The sequence below is a fragment of the Bos taurus genome, chromosome 19, assembly GCF_002263795.3.
Source record: "Bos taurus isolate L1 Dominette 01449 registration number 42190680 breed Hereford chromosome 19, ARS-UCD2.0, whole genome shotgun sequence".
Classification (NCBI taxonomy): Eukaryota; Metazoa; Chordata; class Mammalia; order Artiodactyla; family Bovidae; genus Bos; species Bos taurus.
The window spans coordinates 40,550,315-40,566,996 of NC_037346.1; the positions used below are offsets into that span (position 1 = coordinate 40,550,315).

The following is a 16,682-nucleotide window of genomic DNA, read 5'->3' on the forward strand; positions in this document are numbered from 1 at the left end:
AAGAGTCGGACATGACTGAGCGACTAGACAACAAAAACCTTGAAGTTGATCTAATGCTGAGGCCCTCCGGCCCCCTATTTATCCTAAATAGTACCTGGGAAAATACTCTCCTTTAACATATTCATTCTGGTAAAGCTTCAGGATCCAGTTGAGGGCCGGGTAGGGAGCCCGAGTCGACCCCTAGGTTCTGCATCCCCTTCCTTCACTGACAGTTGCCATTTCTGCCAAAGGATGTAACCCAAAGACTCCCAGCCCCACCGGCTTACCCTCTCACTTGGCTACGTGTATCTGCAGAGCCCAACACACTTCCAGACACACAGGCCTCAGTCTAAGGATATAAAAATGCCAATTTCCAATTGCTACCTAAGTCATACTGCCCTTTCCACTTGCTAGAAATCAGTGCCTTCTTTCCCCTTGGCATGACCTCCTTCTCCTAGGCATTTAGGAATAATTTAGGGGAGACTGTGCTCTGTCTAGGAGGGGGAGGGTAGAAGTGAGCTCCTGTCCAAAGTGAACAACCCCCTTCCCCAGACCCCAGGCTAGTTGGGAATGGTGAGAAAAGCCATCTTAACCCCACCTTCAGTCCCAAAGCTCAAATCCATCCGTTCAGGCCAGGCAGAAGCAATATTTTCTTTAATTCTGTCCCATAATATCCTCAACTAAAATCTCCCATGTGCTGTGTATTTGACACCGGGGACTGTGGCTGTCCCCAGCCCATGACTCAGACCTCTTTCACCAGTGAGTTCTTTCTGCCCCATCGGTTCAGCTCTGCACCCGCTGACCCAGTCACGGCTGGTGGAAGAGGGCGGGGAGAGTTTGGAGAATGGGCTTTAGGACCCAACGGGAACCTGTGCCTTTTGCAGCAGCCTAACCCAGAAGCAGGGGGGAATCCTGAATCGAGCTGAGAGGGCTTCCCCGGTTCTCCTGGGAACCCCATCGCCCCCCGCCGGCACGCACCTGAGCAGGTAGGACCTCGAACACCCCTTCCCAATTCTGCCTCGGCCGCCTTCCGCCTGGCCTCTCCGCTTCTCATCCGGCCGTTTCCCTCTCGGCAGTTCAGGCTTTCCCCGTCTCTCCTCCCCCACGGCTCGCTGTAGTCCAGGGAGGTGGGGGCCTGGGAACACAGGGGTGCCTGGGAGCTCGGAGCCCCTGCGCCCTCCGGCGCCCTTGCTGCACGCCCCTCAGGCATTCCCGTTCTCCAGCTAAGAATGGAAAGTGGGGGTAAGGTCTGCCCGGGCGCCAGACCCCGCTCCCTTCTTTGCAGTGTTTCCTAATCCCCCTTCCCCCACCTCACCTCGAGGGGAGAACTGGCACGCTAAGGTGACCGGGAGCCGGACCGGGAGACCGCTGGGGAAGCCAAGACTCCCTGGGGATTTCTCTCTTGCTTCCTCCCTGCCTACCCTCCCCGCCCCTCCAGCCCTAAGAGCCCAGGACTTTGCCCCCGAATCCCTACTCTCCTTGTAGACCCAGTGCCCGCTTCCAGGCTCATGGCACGTTGGAGTGGCCAAAGGCTGTGCGGGAGGGTAGTGGAGATTGTGAGCTTTTTAGGGGTTTGGGGGTGACCTTTCCCTGGGGTGGGGGGACGTTCTTTCAGGTTAGAGCCCTTCCCATCCTTGCCAACACCTCAACACCTATGGAAAAGCGCCCCCCCACACACACACACCCACTGTGTGTGTGTGTGTGTGTGTGTGTGTGTGTGTAGACCATATGGTTGTAAGATCTATAAGCTTGGGATAGAGGTGGCTATATGCATGGAAGGGGAGAGATCCCAGAGTGTGGCCCAGGCCAGAATAGAATCAGCCCAGATGGCTGGGGAAGGGGGTGTGGACCAAATCAGGGAGGCCACCCAGCCATGCCAGCTCCCTGGGCTCCTTGGTTTTCAGAGCTCGAGCTCCTGGTGTTGCCCTGAGGCTTCTGCCCTCCTGCAGGCTCTCTGGGAGAGAGGTGGATGATACCTAGTATTTAGGGTGACTTGTTTGTCCCTCTTCTGGGGGGCTGACAGACCTTGTTCTCTGAAGATCTAGGGCATCTCATTCTGGTTTGGTGGGTTGGCAGGAGGGGTGTATGACTTGTCTGAGTAACCGTGTGTATAAGTGTGTGTATAGCCTCTGGGTGTAGCAGACTGGGCTGGGAAGCCATGGAAGAGACAGGTCACACTTTGAGGGAACCCCTCTAGCTCTCTGTGTGGGGGGTGGGTGGCGCACCTCTATCTGGTCACTCTATCTAGGTGTAGGGTATGTTCTGTATTCCTCCATGATCCCCCAGATCCCCTACGGGGTGGTTTTGGAGGAAAATGTGGATAATGGAGTGACTTCAGACTCAGTTCTGCTCTTGACCCAGGAAGGAAAGTAAATTCTGCTTGTGAGCAGTGGACTGAGAATCAGGCCTGAATTTGAGACTCAGCTCGCTCATTTGACTACGTGCATTTATACAGGTCTCTAAGCCTCTAGTTTCTTAATTTATAAAAATGGCTATTAGTAACAAGCCCGGTTTGCCTGATAGGGATGCAGCCATAAAGACCTCATTAGAAGATGTATCCTACAGCCCACTGGAAATGGTAGTGGGTGGGGGTGTGGCAGGGTGGGAGGGCGGGGATAGAGTTCCAGGATGGGATTCTTTTTCTAATCTAGGTCATCTCTCTGCCTTCAGTTTCCTTCCCCCATCCTTGCCCATCTCTGGGATGGAGGAACCAGGTTGTTGCCCTAGGGGCTGCAGAGTTCCCCTAATGCGGGTCATAGCTGGCTACCAGCTCTCTGGTCCTCTGGGGCTCCACACCTTCTCCCCTGAGCCCCGTCTCCACCTTCCTCCTGCCGTTCCTGCTCAGCGTCCTTGTCCCTGTCTCTCCCTTGCCCAATGGCCTCCTTGTCCGGCTCACTGGGCAGGAGCCCTAATCGGATTCGACAGCTGAGATATGTGTGGCGGCCGAGAGCAGGCGGGAGGGAAGCCAGTGGGAGGATGGTATGAGGGCTGCCCCTGGCACTGCCCAGGCCTCCCAGGCACCACCTTGGGCCTGCTGACTCCTGACTTGGCTGGGCCCCAGGGGAGGGGTGCCAGGGGAAGCTCAGGAACAAACAGGCTGGGGTCTGGAGATAAGGGGAGGGGGGAACACACGTAGGCCCCTAGGACCTCCCTGATATTTCATGCCCTTAATAAGCACTTCAGACTCTGACAGGCTTTGATGGGAGGAGAGGAGAGCAGGTGAGAGCCTGGCTGGCCTGCCCTGCTTCCTGCATCCCTGGGGCTCTGCCTTCTTCTCCCTTCTTGTTCAGAAATGTGTTCACTTTCCCCCTGCAGCCCCTCTGGCCAGTTTCTCCTGGAGCTCTGGGAGCTGCTGGGGGCACTTGCGTCTGCCTTTCTCCAGGCTGTTTCCTCCCCTCCGAGGTATTTCTCTCACTCCCTCCCTGGGCCGGGAGCCAAGACTCCTGGGTTTCCCGCCTGCCTCCTGGTGCAGAGCTGCCCTGCAGGCCTCCAGAGAGTCACTAAGCTGGTTTCCTTCCTCCTGCGCAGGGAGGGCCTTCTTCCAGGGCTTGGAGGTGTCAGGAGTCCCAGGTGGGATAGGGGTGGAGGCTCTGTAGCCCCTGGCACCCAGCGTCCGGCTCCTCCCTCCCAGCCTCTGACTCAGCTTGGGGGCAGCATATGCCCAGCCTGGCAGGCATGACCTGTTCTTGCCTCTAGGCTTCCATCTTTATGTGTGGGAGCCAAGACCTCTCCTCTAAAGCTTCTTACCCCATGGCATCTGGGGGTGGCTACCGAAACCCCTCTGTCTGCACCCACACATTTAGGGGAATGGGGGATTGGCATAATTGAGGCTGGGGCACTATTTTGTCTTCCTTCCAGCTGGGCCAGGATGAAGAGAACCAGCCCAGACTTCCCCACACCGATTCCCTCTGCCCTCAAAAGACCAGTCCGTGGAGCCAGGCCCTGCCCTCTCGGTGCCCACAGTGTGGTTGGCACTGATTTGTCAGAAATTGGGAAGGTTTCCCTCCAGACCGCTGGCCTCCTCTCCCCCTCCCGTGGGGTGAGGACAGCTCTCAGATTGTAGGCACTTATGGGCAGGCCTCCCCCTAGGGAAGGGGTGTGGGGTGCCCCCGAGATGGCCAAGTTGGCACACATCCCAGGCTGGAGGGCTGGACCTGATTTGGGGCTGGGAGTTTGTGGGGGAGAGCAGGACATGGGCCTCCCTGCCCCCCTCATTTCCTGCTCTTTGGGCAGCTGTGGGCGAGAAAGGCTGCAGGGACTATTTTTAGTTGGTCTGTCCCCTGGCAGGAGGGACGTGCAGAAAAGCACGGGGCAGGCAGAGGGGCTTGGCCAAGGTGAGGGCAAGCCGGCGGGCGGAGGAGTGAGGAAGGGCCAGGGGGGCAGTAGGCAGAGTAAGGAGGAGGTGTGGCGGGCAGGGGAAGGGTCTTGAGAAGAGGGCCTGACCAGAGGATGGGCTGGACTGGGCGGGGAGTCCTGGGGACCCCCAGGGCTCTCTCTATCCCAAGAGAACCAGAAGGGGCTTTGGAGGCACCTGGCCCATCCGTTTGCCCTACAGAGCGGGAAAGAGGGGATGTGATTTGCCCGTGGACATACAGCCCGTCACTGGGGGCTTTGGAACCCCAATCCAGGCCCCTTGCGCCCTTTGTTTTTCTCGTCACAGCCCCTCCCCCAACTGGGCTGTGCTACCTTGTCTGTCTGTCTGTCCGTCCGGCAGCAAGTAGGGCCTGGCCAGGCTCCTGGTCTCTTTCCCTCTCTGCTTGTTTATGCAGGGTCTTTGGTAAACCCCAGCTTGGTTTGTTTATAAGTCTCCACCGTGTGTGGAGAGAGTCTGTGTCCAGGCTGGAAGGAGGTCAGGGTTGGGGTTTGTTTAGGTGGCCTGTGGCCACTGGTGTGAATCGAGGTGCTGGGCTGGTTCCAACAGTCTCACAGGCTGGCTCGCCGGGAGCTTGGAGACACCTTCGAAAAGGGGCATCCGGCCTAACCCCATTTTAGGGACCCAGCGAGGGTGGGGGATTGTGCCCACAGTCCCAGGAGGAGTTGGGGACCGACCAAGGACTAGGATACAGAGCCCTTTGTGAGCCCCCGTCCTGCCACGCCTAGGCCACAGGGGTTGTTTGCCAATCCACCCAACAAAGGAAGGGGGTGGGAGCAGGGAGATTGCCACTGGCTTCTGATCACAGTCAGAAGTGAGCCCTCTGAGGCCCAGAGGTGGGGGAGAAAGTTCAGCAGAGATACGTGGTCCCTGAGTTGAGCCTCATCCCAGGGGCCAGCATGTTGCAAAGCTGCAGGGGGCGCCATTCTGTAGACCAGAGGGTGAAGGGCACCCTCTGGAGTTGTTCAGAGCCCTGCTTGGGGAGCTAAAGGTGCTTCTGTCCATCACCTTCTTTCTTCCAATCAGCTTCAGATCCAGCTGGAAGGAGGTGTCCCAGACAGGCTTTAATCCAACACACACTCCCCACCCTGCCTCCTGCCACTCAGCCCGCCTCCTCCCCACCAAGCAGGTCTCAGTGGGCCACCAACTGTGGTGCAGGGGCCCCTCCCCCTCTCTCCACTCAGTTTCTATGTCTCTGGGGGGCTGATTTATCATCCCCCCTCATCAGGCCGGCTGCAGTGTATGAGAAATCAATAGTGCAAATGGATTGAGGTTGTTCAGCCTGTCGGCTCCCCTTGGGCCCCATCAACTCTCCCAAGACTTGGGGAGTTACTCAGTCCGTTTCTGGCTCAACATACACAGAGATCCACACACCTAGTGCCTGTAGCCTGGGCACAGGAATGATTCTGTCTGTCTGTCTCTGTCTTCTCTCTTGTTCTGTCTCTCTCATATCCTGGGCTGGTCTTTGCATGACAAATACCCTTGAACATTTATTTTCTAGCTTGGGTGGAGTGGGGGTGGAGGGGCTTAAAGGGCAGTAGGCTGCTAGCCAGAGGTGGGAGGGGAGCAGGTGGGTGAGGGAGGCTGTATCCAGCAGGAAGGATGAGCTGGGGAAGGGATTGGGTGACAGCCCACCCCATAGCCTCTGGTAACTCAATCCCTGCACCCCGATTCCCCTCCCGCTGAACAACTTCAGCAGCTGCTGGCAGAAGCAGGGCTGGCAGAAATGTGTATGAGTGCATATGTGTATGGCGGGGGGAAGAGGGGCTGTGGGGGCAGGAGGTGCTGCCAAGACACGTTAAAGGAGACTCACAGCCTGGGTACAACTTGGGTGGCAGGAGGAGGTGGGGCCGGGGAAAGAGTGGGTGGTGAGTGATGGGCAAGGGGCAGGCTTCATTCAGGGGAGGGGCAGGGCAGCCCAGGGGTCTCAGAAAACTTGTCTGCATGGAAGCAGGGCCTGTCATGGTGGGTGTGGGCAGTAGTAAGGGTTCAGGGGTGGGTAGCGCCACGGCTTGCCCCAGGATGCCTGTTCTTCATCAGGGATGCAGATAACCATGGAGGACATGGCCTGCCCCTGTCCCCAATCCCTGGGCTGTGCCTGCTGGGTATCACAGTCTCGGTGACTAAGTCACTTCTGTCCTGGGGCTGGCAAGGTGCCAGGCTCAGCTCTTCTCGGTAGGTGAGTCACTGCCCTGGCATCTCCCCCGGATGCAGCTGAGTCACTGGCCGTGCCTGCTGGGCAGGTGGGCACTGAGCTTGGGGGTGAGGTTGGGGGGCTATGTATGTAGCCCCCAGCATCTTCTCTGATCTCTCTCTAGCATGTCCTGTCCCCACCCACAAATCTGCAGAGCCAGGCAAGGCTGGTGTTTCTGCCCTGTGCTCTGTTGGGGGATGAAGGAAGAGGGAGCAGGGTGCTGCATGGAAATATATTCAGGATAAATGGGGGGTTGAGGAGGGGTTGTGAGTTTAAATCTCAGCTCTTAGCTCTGCCACTGACAAGCTCTATGACCTTGAGCAGGGCCATTCCCTTTCTGAGCCTCAGTTTCCTCATCTGTACAATGTAAGCAGGAGCCTTGCCCTGGATGACTCTCCAGGACTGTGAAAGTGAGATGGGTGGGGCCATGAGGGGGGTTGAGGGGGATAAGCTGAGCAGCTAGTGAGGGGGAGAGGAGTCTGGTGGGGTCGGTTCAGGTTCCAGCAGACATCTCCACCCCACCTGCATCCAGGTGGTCTTGCAGGGGCAGTATTTCCCATCCTCTGTTCAGATTACTAGTGATGCTATTCTTCAAGAGTTCCCCACAGGCAGAGAAAGGGAGGCCTTGTTTTGCTGGAAGTGTAGGCTCTCTCAGGGTGTTTCACAGCTATTTTGTATCTCCTTTGTCTGACTGAGGCTGTCACTGGCCCCACACCTATCTGGATTTTCTCAGATTTCCTCCAGTTGGGAGAGGGATGCCTGTCTTGGGAAATCAGCTGCTCAGGCTCCTCCCGCAGCCCATCTCCTCTGCCTGCCAGAGGGGAAGGCTAGGCCCCAAGAAGGGGCGTCTTTTTTAGAGTGAGGAGTCCCTGGGACTGTGTCCCTCCTTTGGCCCCGGAGCACTTCTCCTTCTTGCGTGGGAGACCCTGGAGGGTGGGGGTGGGGACCCTGGAGTGGGTCCTGCAGAGCTGGAGTTCAACTCAGCAGTGAGGCAGTGCCCTAAAGTGTGCGGCTGTGTGCTTGTACACATGGATGTCCATTTTCTGTGCGTGAGTGTCTGCCCTCTGTGGGGAGCAGGTTTGTGGGTGCGTGAATTTCTACCCTCATCTGCATGTGGGTCTCCTGCTCTGTCTTTTCAGGAGTGTGCCTCCCCTCTGCTTCATGACCTTGTGGGTACACAAATGCCTGTCTTGTATGTGCAAATTCTGTGTGTATACATATGTGTGCATATGTGTGTGTGCTAATGTGCACATGCTTGTGCATATTTGGATGTCCTGAGTGTGCATTTGCACACCTGCATCCCCATGTGCGCGAGTGAACCTCACCCCATGTGCTGGCAGGTGTACGTGAAGGCCCCCCTTCGTGGGAGGCAGTATGCCTGTGCGCAAAGTGCACGATACATTTTAGTGTCCTTGATCTTTCCCCTCTGGCCTCCGCGGGAAGGAAACCTGGCAGAATCTAGACTAGTGGAATCTAGGAGGAGACTGTGCGAGCTGGGGGGCTGTTGGCACTGAGTCCCCTCCCTGAGCGGCGCCCCCTGCTGCTGGCTGGACTCTAGCTAGAAGGCCTTTTTTTGAGGAGGGGAGTTGGGGGACAAGGGGTTAAGCGTCGGCGTGCACATCTGGGAGCCATTGGCGCATTCCTGCCCGCTGAGCGCATGTTTGCGGATGGATCTGGCCGGGACAGGGCGGGAGGGGCTGGTTCGCACCGGCGGACGGAAATCCAGACGGGAGCGGGAGACAGCCCGGCCCAGCGGGCGGGTAGGGGCCTGGGGAAGCGTCACCCGGACGCTCTCTCCCCGCGCCGCCGGACCTCAGGGCACAGTGTCCTTCCGACCCTGCTTGTCCTACCTCAAACAGGCTGGGGGCCCAAAGCTGGAGAGAGACAATGAGATCCCTCAGTCCTAGACCCAGCTGTGCTACCTGTGCCGGGCGATCGGGGATTAAACCTAGTGTCCACTCGTCGCAGACTGGGGTTCCTCGTCTAAAAAGCGGGGACCGTCGGGCCGGTGGGTTTGAGAGCTCTGCCAGCCGGGTCATGCTGTCTCCTCACAGGAGGCCTGGGAGTAGGCACTTCCCCTTACAGTGGGAAGTCCTGTGGGGGCACTTGTGGCCACTTCTCTGACCGAGGACCTGGAGGGAGGTGTTCACTTACTGATTCCTCTTTCTGTCCGCCCCCCGCCCCTCCCTCCTGCCATAGACGGCTAGAGTGGGCAGATGGTCCTCTCAAACGGAGCAGCAGGCTAGGAGGGGGCTTGTGGCCGTGTCGGGGACTGGGGTCTCTGCAGAGGGAGAGTGACTCAGATTCTGCCCCAATAATGCGAGTTTTCCTGTCTCCTCCAGCCTGGATCAGGAGAGAGAAGCTTGAGTCTGAGAATGTAGGGGTGCTCCTGGGCGCCCCCAGCTCGGGTCTTGGAATACCCCTGAGAATCGCTGTTCTTTTGGGGGAAGGGTTCTGGGGGTTGCTGAAAGGTTGGGTTGGGCCAGAGTTCCTCCGACCCACCCAAGTTGTAAAGGTGTTTAGGGAAGAGGAGGGGGCCGTGCTTGGAGGTGGTCTACATGCCTTTGCACTCCTTTTTTGCCAGTGAGAAAATTGAGATTTAGAGAAAGGAAGCGACTCGCTCAAGATCACACAGCTCTCATTTTCAGGGGGCTCCAGGAGAAAGATTATAATGAAAGGGGTCAGAGCCTTGACCGCTAGGGCCAGAATCTCTGCATGTGTTTCCAAATTACGTCGTCGCCTGTCTAACCCAGGTTTAGGTGTGAAGGGTGTGTGCTCGTGATCCTCGCTCCTGAGTGTGGGTGTGTGTGGTTGGGGGGAAAGGAGTGTGATACCGCACACGGCAGTCCTTTCTCCACTGAATCCTCATTCCATTCTTTGCGCAGAACTCCAGTTCTGGCTCTCAATCTCTTCTTTTGGGGCAGAGGGAGGGATTCTCCCAGATTCCCACGGTCGAGCTTTCTGCTAGGCGCGGCTCCTTTAAGACTCGCCCGTTCCCTGGGTCTATTGGGGGGGGCGTGATCCTGTGTGCCCGCCCCTGGCTCGTGATTGGTCGGTGGGCGGGCGGGGGCGGGCCCGAGGGTGAGGGCCTCCCCGCTGCTCGGTACCCTCCGCCCCCCCAGTCTGGGGCTCCGGGTAAAGTTTCAGCCTCCGCACGTGACTCGCCATGGCCGCTGCTTTAGCCCCGCGCCCCTGAGCCACGGCCCCCCAAACCGCTCCTCTCCCTGGACCCCGCAACCCCTGACGCCGAGCGGCTCCAAGGCTCAGGGTCAGGGCATACGCTGTGCCCGCGGGTGACCCGGACGGATTGCTTCCCCCTACTGCGAGGTAACCTCTCCCCTGGGGATTTTGGAGAGCCTCCGCCTCGCGCAGACATCGGGGCCCCTTGGCCTGTTCCTGATAGCACCCGCGGGCGGGGACCCGGTGCCGGGCGAGTTCCGACGGGAACCTGGGGTTTCCTGGGCTTCCCAACCCGCCGCCGTGCTCAGGGTGGGAGAGCCCCGTCTGTGCGTCTGTCTGCTCCGGTGTCTTCGCGCGCAGCCGGGAGATGTCTGGGGCCGTCTGCCGCGCGTGTCTCCGGCGGCCGAGCTGTGGCAGAACCCACGCTGGGAACTCCTGCCCTCTCTCGCTTTTCTTTTCACAAACAAGTAAAACAAAAAGACTTTGAAACCTGTTTGGGGAGAGATCGGATGCCCAACGGACTAGCCCCCTCCTTTTTCTCCTGTTATCTGAGCCGCCCTGTGGTTTGGGGAAAATCAGCCCTGGGGCCCACCCCCACCAGAGGCAGCCGGTTGGGGGGCGGGGCCCATTCAGCTGGTGTCCCCCGTGGAGTGCGGGGAGCCGTCAGAACTGGGGACAGGAGCCAGTGCAGCCAGGGGAGGGATGTCTCTGAATCTGGTGGCACTGTGGGGTTGTGGAAGCATTTGGGGGCGTAGGGAGGAAGGCACAGATTGGTCGTCTTTGCTCTGCTGAGGGTGTCTGGGACCTGGTGCCACCCAGAAAGCGAGGAAGCTGCGAGCCAGATGTGTATGTGGGAGGGGGGGGGCGCTGGAAAGTCTGCTTGGCAGTGCCCCTTCTCTCTGGGCATTGCCTTATTGTCAGGCTACTCCCTGAGAAGGGGGCCATGCCTCCATTGTGCCAGGCTGGGGATGGGGACTAACTCATGTGAAAATCAGATAAGAAAAGCCCCCCAGTCTGGGAGTCACGTCTCTACCATTCATCCTACCTTGGATAGGTTGCCCATATGCTGGCATGGAGGGGGGTACCCTTGGCCCCCACCTAATGCCAGCTCCCTCTTCTGTAACCAGATTGCCTTCTCCTTGCAAGATGTGTGCACATGTATGTGTGTGTATGTTCTCAGATGGAGACTCCCCCCCCACCTCCACCCACTGCGGGCTCACCCCCAACACTCATTTCTACTCCTGACTGCCATCCCTCCTCCAGTTGCCCAGTTAGGAGATTCAGAGATGTCTCTCATTCCCTTCGCTGGCTGCAGTGGTCACAGGGCAGGGTTGTTCTGGGGAAGTGGTTCAGTAAGGTTGTCAGGTCTTGCTAGGAAATGGGCTCAAGCCCCAAACTCTCCTCCGGGGCCTTGTGCTTGATGGGGAGGCTGGGCAGGGGAAGCCCCAGGTTGCAGTGGGGGTGGCTTGGAGCCTTGGGGCTTCCCCTGTGAGGGGTGGAGATGAGTCTGGGGGAGGGGATAAAAGAGTCTTTGGAGCTGGAGGGGGCGGGGAGGGGGGTGATTGTGGAGTCAGGGAGTTTGTGACTATGAAAGATGTTGGTGCACTGGGAGGGACTCGGACGTCAGTTCTGCCTGGTGTCTAGGCCATGCCGATCCTGAGACAGAGGGGTCACTGGTATCAGACTTGAGTAGGTCTGTGGGAGTGGAGGATCTTGGCTTTGGAGTGTGTGAATGAGTGTACATGAGGTGGGCACCTCAGGACTTTCCTCGCCAGACTGGTAAGGGCAGTGCAGACGCAGGGGCAGTTCTGAGAAGACCCTGGGCTTGGAGCAACTTGATCCTGGCTGCCTCCTTTTATAGCCCCCATATCTCCGCCCTTCAGGTTGGCCCTAAATGCCCCTACTACCACTCTGGGAAACCTCCCTGGTCCCCCTCCTACTCCTAACCATGTGGCCGCCTGGCAGGAAGCTAGCTGTGGGCAGCCCCATCCTAATCACCCCCATGCCTCCCCCGCTGGGCACAGTCACCCACATGTGCCATGACGTGGTTCCTGCCACCCTGTCTATTGTGGGGGGAAAGGGCATCGTCTGAGTGGCCCTTGGGATCTGTTTTGGGGGTATTGACCCAGACCCCAGTTAATTAAGCTCCCCTTCCTCTAAATCATTTGGTCCTTGGAACCTGGCTCTGTCTGCCCTCAGGGAGCGCCCCCCAACCCCCTCCCCACTCCTTGATCAGACTAGAGGGTCTTAGGTGGATGGTCCACAGAATTCTGTGACAGGGTGGGGCCTGCCCCCAGATAAAACCTTCGTGCCCTGTTCCCTATTCTCTGGGTAGCATGGACAGGGCAGGACCCTGACTGGGCTGTATGAGTGGGTGAGTTTGGGACTCTGCTTCCATTTAGGAGCACTGTCTGGGTTCAGGGGTGATGGGCGTCTGGGGAAGGTAATCCTATCCTCCCCCCCACCCCAATGCGATGAGTAAATCTCCTCTCGCCCAGCACCCCACACCCTTCCCGGTGGTGGTGGTTTGGGGAGTGTGGGAAGCTGGCAGGGCCCCTGGCAAGATGGCCAGGGTTGTCTTGACTTACTGGGTTTTGGAAACGGAGTGTGGCAACTGATACCCCAATTCCCAGGGTTTTGGCCACACGTCCTCTCTGACGCCTGCTGTCTTTCCTCCCTCTGTTCCCCTCTCCACCCTCTGGCTGCTGTGTGGAGCCCACAGAGTCTGTGGGGGGATGTGGGGTGGGGGCGAAGTCCCGGATCTCTGTGTGTGTCCAGGGAGTGTTCTGGAGATTGGCAGGACTGGCTGCGGGAGTCTGGGTGTCCCTGCGCAGTGGGCGGCGCACGAGGAGTGGGCCCAGAGTGTGAGAACGTGTCAGTGTCGGTGTGCCTGTCCCGTCTGGCTTGGGTGTGGGTGTCTCTTGCTTCGTCTGGATCTTGCCTCCCGCTCCAGTCCCAGCCCCTCCTCCCTCTCAGCTGGGACCGCCTGCTCGCTCGCTCTCTCCGCAACTGGAGCCTCCCTTGCCTGTTCCTGGAATTTGGAGAGGAGGAGGAGGAAGAGGCAGGCAGACAGACCTCCCACACTCTAGCCCGCCCGCCTGGCATCTTGGGGAAATGAAATAGGTGCTATGGAACTAAGGTTTCCTTGCCTTCGCCAGACCTTCCAGCACGCAGAGTCCAGGGGGCCAGGTCTTACAGGAGGGGTCTGGGCTCCCCCCACCCCGCCCCCAGGCAGCAATGTCTCCTTCTTCTACCCAGCATCCTGTTGGCCAGGGCCCCTGCCTGGACCTCCAGGCACCACTGTCAGCCTGGGGAACGAGTGGGGATTAGTCTGCTGCCAGCCTGGCCAGCACCTGTTGCCAACCCCCAGCCCTGTAACTGGAGCTGGCCGGGGAGGGGGGCTGCAAAATGACAGGTGGAATTTCTGCAGCCAGGCAACCCCCCCACCCACTGGGTATGCCTTTCCCTTCCGGCCGGGCCCCGGAACCAGGAAAGCCTCCCCTCCCCTCCCAAGTGTCAACCTGATCTCATGGATGATGTGCCTGTCCTGCATGTGGGGGTAGGGCCTGGGAGATGGGCAAGGGGATGAATTTATTGCTATTTGCCCGATGACCCCCACCCCCTTCCCTGGCTGCAGAGCTGGGCTGCCCATGTTCAAATTTTCTGAGCTCTGCTGCTCTGGCTGGACTGGGGGGGTGGTGGTGGGGTGTGTGGATGGGGGTGGTTCTCTGTTAATGTTTTAATTGCATAAAAACTGGGAGCTCAGCTCCGGGCCAGTGGGGAGTCTGGGTCTGGCTGGCCGCCCGGTTTGGGCTAAATATAGTCTGGGACATCTGCAGAGAAGGGGAGGGGGGTGACGGGAGGTTCCATTCCCCCCACCTCCGGTCAAGGTGCCCTCGTCTGGGCGGGCACCTTGGAGCTGGGAGGGGGATTCCTCAGCACAGAACGCAGGGGAGAGGTGGTGTGGGCTGGGCACCGTTGGGACCTTGCTTGCCTGGAGGCCAGTAGACGCCTGAGATGAACCTGGAGGCTCAGGACCAGGGTGGAGTGGGGCGTGCCAGATCCAGTGGCTCTGCTCCCCTCCACCCAGAGCTGCCTGAGGTCAGGCAGTCTGTGTCACTGCGCCTGGTGGTATGTCACGGTGACCCACTCTTGGTGCGCCTGTGTGTACACACCTCCCTTGGAGTAGCTCCCTCCCAGCCCCTCCCCTGGAGCTCCTGTCCCCCGGGTCCTACCGCAGGTCCCCAGCCCTCCTTCCTTGTGTCCCTCGCCCCACAGTGAAACCTTCAGCCCAGGAATCGAGACTTGAGAAGGGGAAGCTGTGGTGGGGAGTTCTCTGATCTCCAGTCACGGCAGGAAGTGGAAGGGAGGGGGACCCAGCGGGGAGAACCATGAGTGGCAGGCAGGGAGGGAGGGCCCATCAGCCCTGCGGCCAACTGCGCACACTGCAGTGTGGGGTGCACCTTCCCAGCTGCCCCCTTTCCTCCAGTTCCAAGTGGGGTAAACTTAGGGGACCGCTGATTCCCCCGGGGCGGGGGACTGCTAACAAGCTTCATCACCCCCCACTGAAAAAAAAAAAACTGTCTTCCCGTCACGTGACTGTCACTTCCTGTCCCACTGTGGTTCCCGGGATGTTTGTTGTTGGTTGCCATGGAGATGGCCGCCTTGGGCACTACCCTGGCTCTTGTGGGGAGCAAACTGCCCCTCCCTCTAGGCCCACAGTTGCGGGAGGGTTGGAGGGGGCCTGCCCAGGGGGCTGTTTCAGGCTGAGTGTGTGTGGTCTCTGATGCCCCAGATCCCCCAGGGCCCCCCAGACTTCTGTCTGTGGGAAGGAGTCGCAGCCACCCAGTCAGACTGAGTGTCGAGGAGACTGTGACCACGTCTGGCTGCGCTTGGCTGTGGCTGACTGAGTCTGACTAGTTGTGCAGACCTCCACCTGGGGGTCCCGCTGGCCTAAAAAGACTCCCGTTCTAGGAACGTCTGCTCCTGTCCTCTTTCCCTTCGGAACCTTCTCCCATCCTGTGTTCTCATGGAAACTGCTTTCCCCAGGGAGTTCCTGCGGCTTCTTGGGGTCCAGGCTGGAGTAGGGAGGGCCCCGGCAGGATCCCCAGTTTTGTGTGATTTGGAGGTGGGGAGGTGGTGCTCTGCAGCGCCTCCTCTCGCCTCTGCACACAGCCTGCATCCACTTCTCCCTGATCCCATGGGCCCTCAGCTGAAGGGGCAGGTTGTGGGACTTTGTGACCATCTGCCCCACCCCCTGGTGGGCTTCTCTGTTCGGAGGGGGCTAAAGTAGGGGAAGAGATTCCCTCTAGTTCCAACCCCAACTGAGTAGGCGAGTGTGGAGTAGGAAGTTCCTGGGGGGTTGCTGGATAGAGGGGTATGGGGCGGGGCACAGTCTGACTCAGGCCTGGTCTGGGGTCAGAGCCAAAAGGATATCCTGAGGCAGGAGGGGGGGCGTTCCCAGCTTCCCTGCAGTGCGGTCCCTAGGGAGGGATGCTGAGAGGGGGGCTCGTAGCACTGTGTGCTGCTGACAGTCTTTCTGCCCTCAGATTCAGAATTGGCACTCCCAGGGCTGGGGCAGGGCTGAGGAGTTAGCAGGGTAGATTGCTATAGCCTTACATCTACGCAACACCTATACCTGCGCACGCACACACACACACACACACACACACACACACACCTACACACCTTCTGCTCTCTGTGTTCACCCCCACCTCCCCCTGCCCCCCGCATTGTGATAGTTGTACTTCCTGCCCTGCGGAGAGGGGAGACAGTGGTGAGGGGGCAGCTGCCAAGGTGGGGGTGGGGAAAGCCCCATGCCAGGCTGGTTGTGAAGACAAGACGGTGGTTTCCAAGCTGGGGGGGGGTCCCCTTTTGTCTGTGCCCCTTTGGTCCTCCACCCGGACAGAGCTGCCTCTGTGTGGTCCACACACTCCTGTGGTCTGGCTGTGGCCTCAGCAGCCTCATCTCTTCCTCTTCCTGTTTTCTTCCTTCCCCGTGGGCCAGTCCCTCTCCTTGAGGCCTGAGCTGCCCCCTGCCCTTTCACCTGCTCTCTGCTCCGAGAGAAGACTGGGTGGGAGGCTTCAGCTCTGATTCTGAACGGGTCCCCCAGTCACCTTGGGCTTTGGAGGCCCCAGTCACATCTCCCAGGGGCCTCTGGGGTGCAGTCCCTGGAGGTGCAAGAGTTGGGACACTGCCCTGACTGGCAGAGATGCCCCCCCACTTCCTTCTTGCAGACCTGGCCTGTCCTGGGCTTGAGTTATCCAATTGCCTTCTGCCTGGGATTCAGTCACATGGGGAGCATGGCCTGTGGACATCAGGCAGCCCAGTGAGGCTGGGGCAGAAGCTTGGGCCGGGGGGTACGAGTTGGGGAGACATGAGACCCACTTTTTGGGAGTAAGTACTGCAACTTGAGACAGGGGTGGGGTCGGGCAGTGGTAGCATCCTGAGGCCAGCCTCTGGACTTCAGGTCTCCCCTAACTGTCTCCAGTGATGTGCCCTGCAAGTGCTTAGGGCAGGTTTTCAAACAGTTCCTAGCTCTGGCGAGGCAGGCCTGGGCTTCTGAGGACTGGTGGGGAAAGAGATGCCCTCCACTTGTCCCAGCCTCACCCAGCCGATCCTCCTCTGCCCTGCCTGGGGTGGTCTCTTTCAAAATGAGGCTGGTCTTGCCGGCTTCCTGCAGCCTAGAGCCGGGTGAGCAAAAGGTAAACAGAGGATGCGCATGGCCGGGAAGAGAGAGGGGCCCCTGGAAAAGGGCGAAAAAGAAGTAATGTTCATTACTTTGCTGATCTGAGAAGTATGGGGGAGGGGGAGAGGTTGTGGCTTTGTGTGTGTATGTGTGTGTGTGTGTTTTCCTGGAAAGTTTATAAATAGTTCCAGCCCACTGTTCTGGTTTGAAATCTGCCCTGTCCCGCCCTGCCCTGCCCTGCCAGCTCCTGGCAGGGGAAGGGGGTTCAG

The 16,682-nt window shown here is 59.0% G+C and overlaps 1 protein-coding gene across 7 annotated transcripts in view; it reads left to right on the forward strand.

Moving 5' to 3' along the window:
- The first annotated feature begins 859 nt into the window (after positions 1-859).
- RARA (retinoic acid receptor alpha) overlaps positions 860-16,682 on the forward strand; it is a 44,110-nt gene continuing 28,287 nt past the window's right edge. For 3 of the 7 annotated variants that reach the window (XM_059878128.1, XM_059878129.1, XM_005220738.5), the window contains exon 1: positions 860-965. The gene's annotated coding sequence lies outside the window, so the exon portion shown is untranslated. Of the gene's footprint in view, positions 1,222-9,690; positions 9,873-16,682 lie in introns of those variants that run through there. The other 4 variants (XM_059878127.1, XM_024980268.2, XM_059878130.1 and 1 more) reach the window with 3 other exon arrangements.